The sequence below is a fragment of the Dasypus novemcinctus genome, chromosome 13 (genome assembly GCF_030445035.2).
Source record: "Dasypus novemcinctus isolate mDasNov1 chromosome 13, mDasNov1.1.hap2, whole genome shotgun sequence".
NCBI lineage: Eukaryota > Metazoa > Chordata > Mammalia > Cingulata > Dasypodidae > Dasypus > Dasypus novemcinctus.
The window spans coordinates 93,566,311-93,578,522 of record NC_080685.1 but is presented as its reverse complement, the minus strand read 5'-3'; positions in this window follow the sequence as shown (position 1 = coordinate 93,578,522).

The following is a 12,212-nucleotide window of genomic DNA, read 5'->3' as shown; positions in this document are numbered from 1 at the left end:
GCCCTGGCCTGGAAAGGATGGACCCTGAATCCTGCCAGCCCCGTGGACAGGGATGGGGGGCATCTGAGGACGCAGAAGCCCAGTTTCCAGGAAAGGGGTGGGGGGCCAGTCGCTGGGGAAGCAGTTTCTGATAAAAGGATAGACAGAGAAACGGACAGATCGCCTTCCTTCCCAGACACCCCCACATCTGTCTGGGCAGACAGATGGGCCTTTCCTCCGGGCTTTATAGATTAATGCGTCCTACTTATCAATTATGGAGACAAGAAAGTGTAATTTTCTCCCCATGTTTATACTGTTCAGGATTAATCTGCCTGTAAATGGATAATCTGTCAGCTTTCTGAGACACTGAAGTGGGGAGGGGGAGGGGCAGGAAATGGGGAAGAGATTTACCAGCGGGTAACGCCATCTGCTTTATTAGGTTGTTCTATAAACCTGACATGCAATTTGTTCTAGAGGACTTGGTGACAGATTATTCTGTAAATTCCCAAATAATTACGATAACCAGAGAAAGGGAAAGGAGGGGAGAGCGAGATGGGTTCGGAGGGGTGGGGATGCCGGCACGTCAGTAATGGTTTGGGGTCAGCACCCATCCTGGCTCCCTCCAGGGCAGCCACGGAAAGGCCTTTGGAGGCCAATACAGCAGGGCCCAGAGAGCCCACCAGGGCTGGGTCTCAGGCACTGTCCTCCCCTGTTTTCAAACCTTCCGATTCCCTGCTGTCCCCAACAAGATGGTGAGTCCCAGTGTGCAGAGAGTGGGTTGTCATGTTTTCGGACTTGAATGTGTATATTCTGTTCTTCCACCGTTCACCGGGGTCTGGATTCCACTTCTCCCCAGTCTAGCTGTGTGAGTTAGAGTAAGTTACTGAAGCTCCTTGGGGTTCAGGCTCTTCAGCTGTAAAATCAGGACAAAAATAGTACCTCAAATGGTCTTTGAAGAGGATCAAATTAGTTCCTGTATGTAAAGCACTTAAAACAGTGCCTGGCACATATTTCGTGCCATATAAAGTATTTGCTATATTATTATATTTGTATTTTTACTCCAAAGTACTGAACCCAGTGCAGATGACATAATGTACATTCAGTAAATACCTGATGCTTGAGTTAGAAAAATCATAATGCTAGGATCAGAGAATCTTGGAGCTGCTATAAACTCCTTCACAATCACCAAGTCCACCCCTCCCTTCAGCCTCTGCTTGGATTCTGCCAAGGGACAAGGAGTGCCCTACCACACCAGCAGCTAACTTCACCTCTGGACATAACTCAGATATTCCCCATATAAAGCCAAAACCTGCTTCCCCTAGTGCAGGGGTTCTTAACAAGGGGACCACAGACCCCCAAAGGCTGCATGAAAAGATTTCAGGGGGCCTGTGAGCTTGAATTGAGAAACCAACTTATTGTCTTTATTTTCTCTGATCTCTAACTAAAATCTAACATCTCCTTCACTTATGAATGTATGAGATAAATTGCAGTAGTATTCATTTCATATCACATAAAGTTGTTGCATATCTCGAAAAATCGCTTACATTTATCCAGACTTCAAAATTACAGGAGTTATTAGACCTGATTCTAGATCACACATGATCACAGTCCTGCTGTGTACAAACGACCATGCCACGTGGTTGGCCAACTATCTGGCAACACAGAATAGGTAACAAACAGGAGATCTCCCGAGCAGTGTCTTGGATCTTTTGAAGTATAAGGGTGCCATTTTGCAAGAATAATTCACAGGGTCAGCACGAGTTACAGAAGTTAAAAATTTCATTCTGCACAGTTATAATCAATGGAACTATAATGAAAAAAAATTTTAAAATACAAAGCATAATTTTGAATAATACTAAAATTTAATTTATAGACATGCCGATATTGAGTGTCATAAAACTATTTGCCCCTACATTCTGAGTAGGAGTCTATGGTTTTGACCTGACTGGCAAAAGGGTCTGTGGAACAAAAAAGGTTTAGAACCCGTGCCCTAGTGGACACCTCCCAAAGGGATAAAGCTGCTGGCACCCCTGAGTTTGCAAAAGAAGGCAGGGGAGAGCCCCTCCAGTAAAGTATAGCCTTGATTACGAGCTGTACGAGCCTGTTTTTCAGCTGTGAGTGCTTTTCAATCACTCCATGCATGCTTATCTTTTAAATTTCCAAAAGCTGCCCTCTGTGACTTCTGCTCTCTGATTTGCTGCATGTGTTGGAATGGGGGATGCATGGGGGAAAGAAGGCCATTTGATGTGTGTCCTTGAGGCCCACTTCTTTTTTTTTTTTTTAAGATTTTTTTCTCTCCCCTTTCCCCCCAACTCCCCCACCCCGTTGTCTGCTGTGTCCATTTTGTTTTTTTTAAGATTTATTTATTTATTTATTCCCCCCCCCCGCCCCAGTTGTCTCTTCTCTGTGTCTATTTGCTGCGTCTTCTTTGCCCGTTTCTGTTATTGTCAGTGGCATGGGAATCTGTGTTTCTCTTTGTTGCATCATCTTGTTGTGTCAGCTCTCCATGTATGCGGCACCATTCTTGGGCAGGCTGCACTGTCTTTCTCCCTGGGCGGCTCTCCTTACGGGGCGCCCCTGCGTGGCAGGGCACTCCTTGCATGCATCAGCACTGTGCATGGGCCAGCTGCACACAGGTCAAGGAGGCCTGGGGTTTGAACCATGGACCTCCCATGTGGTAGGTGGACGCCCTAACCACTGGGCCAAGTCCACTTCCCTGAGGCCCACCTCTTGATGCCTGTCCTTGGGTCCTCAGGAATCGTCATCTGGAGAACAGCATACAGTCATAGGTTCCCGCGGGGAGGGGCAACTGTTATTGCCTCATCTTTCTGGTCATCTGTGCCTTTGAGTTTCCATGAACAGTTATCTGTTTCAAACCTTCAAACTCCCTGCTCTCCCCAACAAGACGGCAGAGTCAAGTAAGCAAGGATTGTGTTCTCATGTTCGTAGACTTAACTACATATATTCTCTTCTCCCACCTTTCACCTGGGTCTGAATTCCAATTCTCTCCTTACTGGCTCTTTTGGTTACTATGATAATGAGGCTCCGAGTGTGGATTCACTCACTCTGCAACTTCCCTCAAAGAAAATGTCTGTGCCCTTTACATCCAAACAGGACCCCTGAGGCCAAAAAGTGCATTCTTGATAATTACACAGTTATCCATTGTGTAAAGTTTACGTGCAGCAAGACTATTAATTCTCTTTCAGATGAAGAAACGGATGAACCATGAGATTAAGTACTTTGCTTCATACGGCATTTATGGGTTTGGACCATACAGTGGACCGTGTTGCTTTGCCTATCCAAACCCACCTCCCTGCTCCTTCTGGTAAAACAACTCCTCCTTTCTGTGGAGAACCCATTTCAAGTGGCTTGGTAGAACTGACCCTGCCCTTCTTCAGGACTAGGCATCATCTGGCCCATCAGAATACTTCATGCCCTTGACCATAGTAATTGGACTGGAAATGATTACATGAACCAGACCATGCCGATCAGTTCCTCCATAGGACTTTCCCTTGGAAAGCAGCTTGCTTTTCCAGGGTTGAACCTTTGGCTGTAACTGGTCACCATTCTCACCAGGAGGAGAGCACCCACCCATGACAATGATACAAAGCTTTGATTATATTGCTGACGTCCTGAACCCAGCCAGGCCTCAAGTCAGACTTACCCTCTGGACTTTTCATGTGAGCTGGAATATTACCTTTTTGCTTGGTAATATGAGTTGTGTTTCTGTCAGAAAACTTCACAATTATAAGCTATAATTAACACCACCCCATCTGTAAACTTGATGGCACAAATTCAAGGAGTTTTTCATGAAAAGACTGGTAACATCATTCATTCTTCCAGTAAACATTTATTGAGCAATAGTTACTGAAGTACTGAGACTGGTCCTGGAGGAACAGACATAAATAATATAAAAAGGAATAAAATCCCTGCCCTCAAAGAAAAAGTCAAGCGTGCAAACAAATACTAGTACCCTGGGCCATGGACCCTGATTGATGTATGTAGAATAAACAATGGGGACACTGAAAAGGGAGAGATCAATCCTGCCTAGAGGATCAGTAAAGAAATGATACTTGAGTTGAGTCTTGAAGAAAAAGGAGGAGTTTACAGAAAGAGAACAGTATTTACAAGTGCACAGGGAGAGTAAAACAGAATGGCAAGCTCAAGCTCCTCTGAGGAGTTCAGTGTGGCATAAGAACAGGGTCTAAGTGTGTGGGGCAGGGCGGGGGCCAAGGGGATACCAAGAGACGAGGTTGGAAAGCAAGGCAAGGGCCAGGTTTCTGGAGCACTGTGAGTGAACGCCTTCTTAAAGATGAGGGAAATCTCAGGAAAACTAGGCAGAGGAGTGACATGATCATAGAATGGGGGGGTGGGTGATGAGTCCAAACTCATATCAACTAAGAATGAAGTCAGAGCTGATCCGCACGTTTGGAGAGTGGGTGGCTTTCTTCTCACCTACACAGTTTACCCAGCCAAGGTGGGACGGCTTTCAGCAGGAAGGCGTGTGGGCAAGGGGGTCTCCTGCAGCTAGTCTGAGGGGTTGTAGGGCTGTGTGGGACTCTGCCAGTTACCAGATGCCACACTTCTATTAAATCCCCTTCTTATGAGTTTATATGGCTACGAGTCTCTAAAAAAGAGTCTGGAGGCTGGCAGAACGATTGCCCTTATGCACAACTGAGCAGAGTCTGAGAGACAGATAAAGCAGATACAACCCCCAGATATTGGTTCCTTTGAGGGCTAAAGAGACCCATGGGAGTTATGGTCATGGCCGATGGGGTTAACTACCAGGTCAGATGGCCCCTCTTTGGAAATGGTGTTTATATGTGATGAATCTGGACTCAGATGGGATCTCTCTTCATAAGACTTTCATGCTAATGTGCTGGAGGTGCAGTTAGTGTTGGGGTTTAAGATATATTTAGGGGATTTGAATCTCTGGACTGACAATGTGATAGCCAGGTCCTGAGCCTCAGCGGACTCCAGCACCTACAATCTGATTTATTGGACTTACCACACTCAGCTAAGATGGAGTTGAAGAAGGACAACCACCACACCATGGAGCCTAGAGCGATTACAACTGAAAGTGGGAGGATTGCATCCAGCATCCATGTGGAATCTGAGCCTCCTCTTGACATAGAGGTGCAATGGACACAACCAATCCAATATCCACATAGAAGAGGTGGCAATGGATTGGGAAAAGTGGACATGGTGGCTGATGGGTATGGGGAAAGGCAGGAAGAGATGAGAGGTGAAGGCGTCTTTGGGACATGGAGCTGCCCTGGCCTGGATGGTGCTTCAGGGGCAATCATCGGACATTGTAAATCCTCACAGGGCCCACTGGATGGAATGGAGGAGAGTATGGGCCATGATGTGGACCATTGACCATGAGGTGCAGAGGTGCCCAAAGATGTACTTACCAAATGCAATGGATGTGTCATGATGATGGGAACGAGTGTTGCTGGGGGGGCGAGAGGTGGGGTGGGGGGGTGGGGTTGAATGGGACCTCATATATATATTTTTAATGTAATATTATTACAAAGTCAATTAAAAAAAATAAATAAATAAATCCCCTTCTTATTTTGATCCCTGTGTGTGCTGGCAGGTGTGTTTCTCCTTCCTGGTTTTGTAAAGCTCCTCTTAACCCCCGTCCTTATGACCTTGGTCTCCTGCAAACATTGAAAACAACCTGGGGCTAGGAAGAAGAGCTGCTTCTAAGTCTTCTCTGCCTCCACCTGACCCAAAGTTTTCAAGATTCTGATGTGGAGTCTGTGGATTGAGGGTATCTGGTGTTTGTGTGTGTATGAGTATGTTCTTGGGGGGTGTAGAGAGAGGACTGCCAAAAAGCATGAATGCTGAATGTCTGAGAGAGAGAGAAAGAGAGAGAGATGTGTAAGAGAGGTGAGATAGATAGCGAGAGGGGTGAGAGAGATATAGATTGAGAGAGAGATGATAGATGATAGATAGATAGATAGACAGATAGGAGTGAGAGAAAGAGAGAGAGAATAAAGGGAGAGGGAGGAAAAGGGAGAGAAGAAAATTCAGAGATGAGCAAACAGGGCTTCTTGAATTTATAGACAGTATTTATTGAGACCCCATCTCCTTGAGGAAATTTACAATTATGCTGTTGCAGTACTTTCCTGCTGTTGCTGCCCCACTTGCATACTCACACCAAAACTGCATAGGCTTTGTCAGCTTAAAAGCAGGTGAAGACAAAAACATAAATTGTATCCTCCTAAAAGAATAAGGCAAGGATTTTTTTTTCTATTAAGTATAATTTTAAGGTTTTAGCCAAGGAAACAAGACAAGAAAAACAGAAATAAAAAGCAAGAATACTGGAAAGGAAGAAGCAATATTGTGAGTATTTGCAGATGTCATGATTGTCTACTAAGAAAATTGTGAATCTACAAAATATACTGAAATTAACATGTGAATTTAGCAAGGCTACAAGGACAAAAAGTCAATATAATTGCATTTCTACATGCTAGCAACAAACACTGGAAAGTGAGATTTAAAGACAATATCTTTTGCAATAGTATCAAAAAATAGGAGATGCGGACTTGACTCAATGGATAGAGTGTCCACCTACCATATGGGAGGTCCACAGTTCAAACCCAGGGCCTCCTTGACCTGTGTGGAGCTGGCCCACACGCAGTACTGATTCACCAAGGAGTGCCATGCCACGCAGGGGTGTCCCCTGCATAGGGAGCCCCACGCATAAGGAGTGCACCCCGTAAGGATAGCTGCCCAGAGCAAAAGAAAGTTAAGCCTTCCCAGGAGTGGCAGCCGCACACACGGAGAGCTGATGCAGCAAGATGACACAACAAAAAGAGACACAGATTCCCGGTGCCACTGGCAACAACAGAAGCGGACAAAGAAGAACACACAGCGAATGGACACAGAGAACAGACAACTGGGGGGGGGGGGGAAGGGGAGAGAAATAAAAATAAATCTTTTTAAAAAATAGGAATAAATTTAACAAAAATATGTAAGACTTCTACACTTAACACTACAAAACAATACTGAGAGATATTACGGGTGATATAAATAAATGGCATCATCTATCACTCTTGTGCATTGGAAGACTCAATATTAAGACGTCCATTCTTCCCGAATTGGTCTGTAAATTCAATGCAATCCCAATCAAAATCCCAACAATAATTTTTGTTGAAATTGAGAAGCTGATTCTTTTTCTAAAGATTTTTTAAAAATTTATTTATCCCCTGCCCCCCGCTTGTTCCTTGTGCTCGCTGTCTACTCTCTGTGTCCATTAGCTGCACATTCTTCTCTGTCTGCTTGTCTTCTCTTCTTGTCTTCTCTCACACCAGAAACCAGTTCTGGAAACTTTCAGCATGGAAGAGAGGCACTCAATTGCTTGAGCCATCCCACTTCCCTGGTTTTGTTGTGTCTCTCATTGTCTTTCCCTCTGTGTCTCCTTTCGTTGTTGTTGTTATGTCAACTTGCATCAGCTCTCTGCACTGGCCAGCTTGCCGCATAGGCCGGCTCGCCTTCACCAGGAGGCCCCGGGAACCAAACCCGGGACCTCCCATATGGTAGACGGGAGCCCAATTGCTTGGGCCACATCTACTTCCCATAAAATATTCTTATAAAATAAAAGTTTCAGCAATAGCTCATCTGAAAAAAATTACTCTATGGCAGCTGGTTTCTCCACTGGCAAGTGGGAGCAAACCGGGTGAGAGAAAGAGCACTGTGGTCTCCCTACCTGCCCTCCTCCTCCTTCTCCCTACTGAACTGGAAAATGGGCCCCAGGCCAGCTTTGGAAATTACTCTGCCAGGCCTAGAATCAAGGGGACCAGGAGTCTAGAAGAAATAGGTCTTCTCTGCCTCTTTTCAGAGACCACATTTCAACCTCCTCATGTATAAACTGGAAGACTGAAGCCCAGGAAGTAACTGAGTGTTTCCTAAGGCCACAGGTCGGTGCCTCCTGCCTTCTGGTACAACCGTCTTTTTCCACAGCACCTCCGGCCTCACCCACCCCATCTTTTTGGGTTTTGGTGGGGATGAAGGAAGAATCCAGGAAAGGCTAAAAGGAGAGAGCCACAGGAGGGCATCTTGGAAGGTACAAAAACCATCTCTCCAGCTGAAGGTTTCTCTGCAGCCCAGATTTTCCTTCCAGAAAGTTCCATGACATCCACTGCCTGCCCCAGCCCCCTCTGCTGTTCTATTTTACCCAGAGACACTGTGATTGCTCATGTGCTTTGATCCTGCCGGCTGCAGCAGCTTTTTGTTCTATTATTCACGGTGGGGCGGATGCTGGGGTGTCTCTCCTTATTGCAGGCCATGGCCAGGCTGCCCACTGGCCCTCCAAGGCCACTGGATGATGTCCATCAATAAGTCAGTAGCCTCTGAATTTGAGATGCTTTTTGGGGAAGGGATTTGTGCACCACTGTAGCCAGATTTTGTCTAGGTTCTTGACTAAGTAACATGAAATGCACTTCAAGAGCACGTCAGGTACGTTAGGCCAGTAATTTATTAAGGAATGATGAGAAGAGAAATGGGAGAAGATAACAGATCATAGGTCCCAGGTAGGGAGGAAGGGATGGAAGAGCGATAAAGGGGGCTGGTTTAGAGAACACAATTCCCCATTATAGCTTGAAATGCCCAGGTTTACTTGTATATTGATCCAGGCAGGGACCAAAAAGCCAGAATAAGGCATGAACAGGAATCAGGACAGGGAAAAAGCAAAAGAGAACAAGAGACCTTTGTGCTTGCTTTTTAAACCATTAATTATCCCACCCCTTTACTAATGGCAGGGAAGGAGCCCCAGCTGTTTGCTGATTTGATTACCCTACCCATCAATCCCCCAGGAGGGCCCAATGATAAGGCCCCTGGAGAATATCCGGGGCTTCTCCTGATTTCCAGAGGAAATCCCATTCCATATTGGATTTCTCGCAAAGGTCTTCCAGCAGCCATCTTGGGGGTACCGAATGACGTGGACTTCTTGCCAGGTTCCAGATCCATCTGTTGATTTCCTATTTTACTAGCCTGCTTCACCATTGCAGAGTTTTTTACAAGCCAAAGTTTTGTTGTTGTTTTTGTTTTTTGAAGTGATTGGGAGAGGAAAACAATGAGCAAAAAAATTATAGATGTACATGTAAAGATCCTAAGAAGGCATGTCTTATCTGCCCAGTTGGAATACAAACTTTCGAAGGCAGATCCTGCTTTTGTATGTATGTGTCCCCCATAGCACCCTGCAAATAGTGAGACAAATGCTTATTTAGCAAGTGAGCACAAGAGTGAACAACCTCTCCCAAACCTCAAACCCCTCTAAGATGGAGGACGAGGGACACAGAGCTTCACAGCACTTCTAACTACATGGCATTATGGTATAAATTTGCTTCTCTGTTTATTCACAATCTCTCCACATATACACCAGAGGATATAAGCTCTATGCCAACAGAAACTTTACTTTTTTCACGGAGGTATCCCCAGTACCTAGTGCAGTGCCTGGCACACGTAATAAATGTGTGTATAAAATGAATGACCTGGTGTCCCAAGAGCTGGCACCTAATGACAGCTCAGCCACTGCCCCTCTCTGGGTCTCAACTTGCTCCTCTGTGTTACTTTGTGCCAAAAGATCTCCAACAGAAAGCCATCTCCAGTCGAGACATTTCTAGAAGAACATGGACATCACCGTCATCAAACCGAATCCGTGCCACGAGCCTGTCACCCCCACGTCTGTCCTGGATCTCTTCCTCCACAAGCCAGCCCCACAGGGAAAACGGCCTCTGTCATGAAGTGCTTTGGTAAGTTACGTAAAAGCAGGTGTGACAGCCAGACCGAATGTTTGGAGGTTCGAGAAAGGAAATATCCTCGAACGGAGCCCAGGACTTCTTCAAAGGGGTCAGACCCCCACCTGTTCATATCCTCATTCCTGAAGTTGCTCTCCGCCCCCAAGAGTCCAGACGCTAAAAGCCCATCCCGGGGCCTGATCCAAGGGAGATAAGGAAAGAGGGCAAGCCCTGACCTCAAGCTCCCCAAGACAGCCCCAGAAATTCAAGGGGAGTGCGGGAATAATCAACGTGAACTCCAGCAAGGGCAGAAGGCCAGTGAGGGCTCCTCACAATCAATCTTTAAATTTCTGACGACAGTAAACACATTCCACACAGGACTGCTGAGGGCAAGAACAGGGTGGGACCCAATAAAATCAAGGACAACTCAGACTCAGGAAGCTGGGGATGACTCAGCCACACCCAGGTAGTGAGCGTGAATTTAAGGGGAATTGCATGTAATTCCTGAGGCGAACAGGGTATCTTCATGATACCTTCAAATCTTCATGGTTGAGGGTGCCTTTCAGACACTGTCACCCTCATCCCACCTTAGAGAGAGCTTGCCTCTCTGGAACTGTCACTTTATGTCTTCCTGAGGCGGGCGGAGGGCTGGAGCTCCCGTTTGCAGACCCCGCACGGTCCGTGAGCGCACTTCTGTCTCGACTTCTCGGCCTCTTCCCTCTACACGGCTCAGCAGAGCTGTTTGGCCCGCAGTGCCTTGCTCAAGGTCAGGCGGCAGTCAAGGCCAGGAGGGCGCGGTGGTTCCCAGCACTGCTGTCACCTGACATTTACTTCACAGGCTGTTGATGCCCAAACAATACAGTACATGCCGATTCGCATGGTACCTTCCGTCTCCTTTTCCAGTAATCCACTCCCACCAAACAAACACGCAGGATTCCCCTGGCTCTGCGCGGACCTGGAAAATCACCGAGCTTGGCCCGGCTCCCCGAGCTCGGGTGTCCCCTCCCGGCCACGCCGGTTTCGGCTGGGAGGAAGCGGCAGCGGCATGGCGCCACTCTTCCACCAGAGGGCAGCCGCGGGCCGCAGGAGGCGCAATCGCACCCCCCTCCCCGGGGCAGGCCCGTTCCGCGCCTGCGCAGACAGGAGACCGCCCGTGGACTGGCGCCCCGCCCGCGCTTCCGGGCAGCCGGCGCTGCAGCGAGGCGCTACGAGTGTCCGCTGTCCCCTCCCGGGAGGCAACAAAGGGCGGATTGCGGCTGTCGAGGCCGGACAGGATTCCTCTGAGGCCACGGAGCCGCGATAAGAGGCAGCGAGCTTGCGGCCGGGCGGAAGGGAAAGAAGGGTCCCGCCGCTCCAGTTCGCCGAGCGCGCTCGCCTGGGCTTAAATCCCAGCCCCCAGCATCGGCCGCCGCTGGCGGTGGTTGCGGGCGGTTCGGGCCGAGGCCTCTCTCCTGTTGCAGTCTGAGCAAGGTTGCCTCCATCTTGTGTACAGAAATCGGCACGGATCGGGAGGGCCCGAGGTGTGGAGAAGGACAACAGGAAAGGGAACAATTTGCTGAGAGGGCTTGGCCGGTCGGGCTGTGTGCAGCGTGCTTTTACAGTTTAGAGAGTTCCAGAGGCAGAGCAGGACTTAAGAATCAGCCAGGCAGAGATGAGAAGGCAGTGTCCAAGCCCAAAGAGTGTGCCCGTGAGCTGCAAATCACGCCGTGTCGGTTCCGGGTCTAGGACCCAGTTCTGGCTCCCCTAGCCCTGAGCAGAAAGTCAGCACTTAAAATGACCGCAAGGCCCTCCAGCATTATCTGCCCCTGCTTACTCTTGACATACCCCGCTCTCTACTCCGCCTCATCTTCAGTTTCCTGCCCATGCACATTGGGCTCCATGATCCCAGCCACAATCATCTTTCCCCAGCTTTTCAGTCTTGGCTTAGACACCATTTCCTCTGGAAAACTTTCCAGACCTTCCCTGGGCCCCACCCATAGAACACTATCCAAAGTAGTTTTCCAGGGTAGTCCCTGCAGAACTCACCTGCTTTTTCACTTCTCTGATTTTCCTCATCCCACCCTAGGCTGTGAAAGGTGCACACCAGATCTTGATTAATATTATGTTCCCAGTCTCTCAACCAGTCCAGGGCCCATGATAGGGGCTCCGTAAACATGTGATGAATGAATGAATGGGTCAGAACTAGCCCGTTCAGCCCTTTCCTGGGTCTGCATACTTTGCCCATGTTGCTCACTGGCCCTTTTACTCTTGTAACTGAAATAGCAGACTTACTGGCATGGACAGCCTATGCTATATGGCAGAGATGGGGGAAACCAACCCTCAGAATGAAAGCCTGTCCTCGTCCAATTCTTGGGAGAATATTCTATCCCTTGCTTCTGCAAGATGGAGAATAATTTCCAACATGGTGTTCTCCCTACTTCTGTAGTCCAGAAGATCATTTCTAACTTGTTAAAGTAGTCTCATACTCCACTAAGAAATAACTTCAAA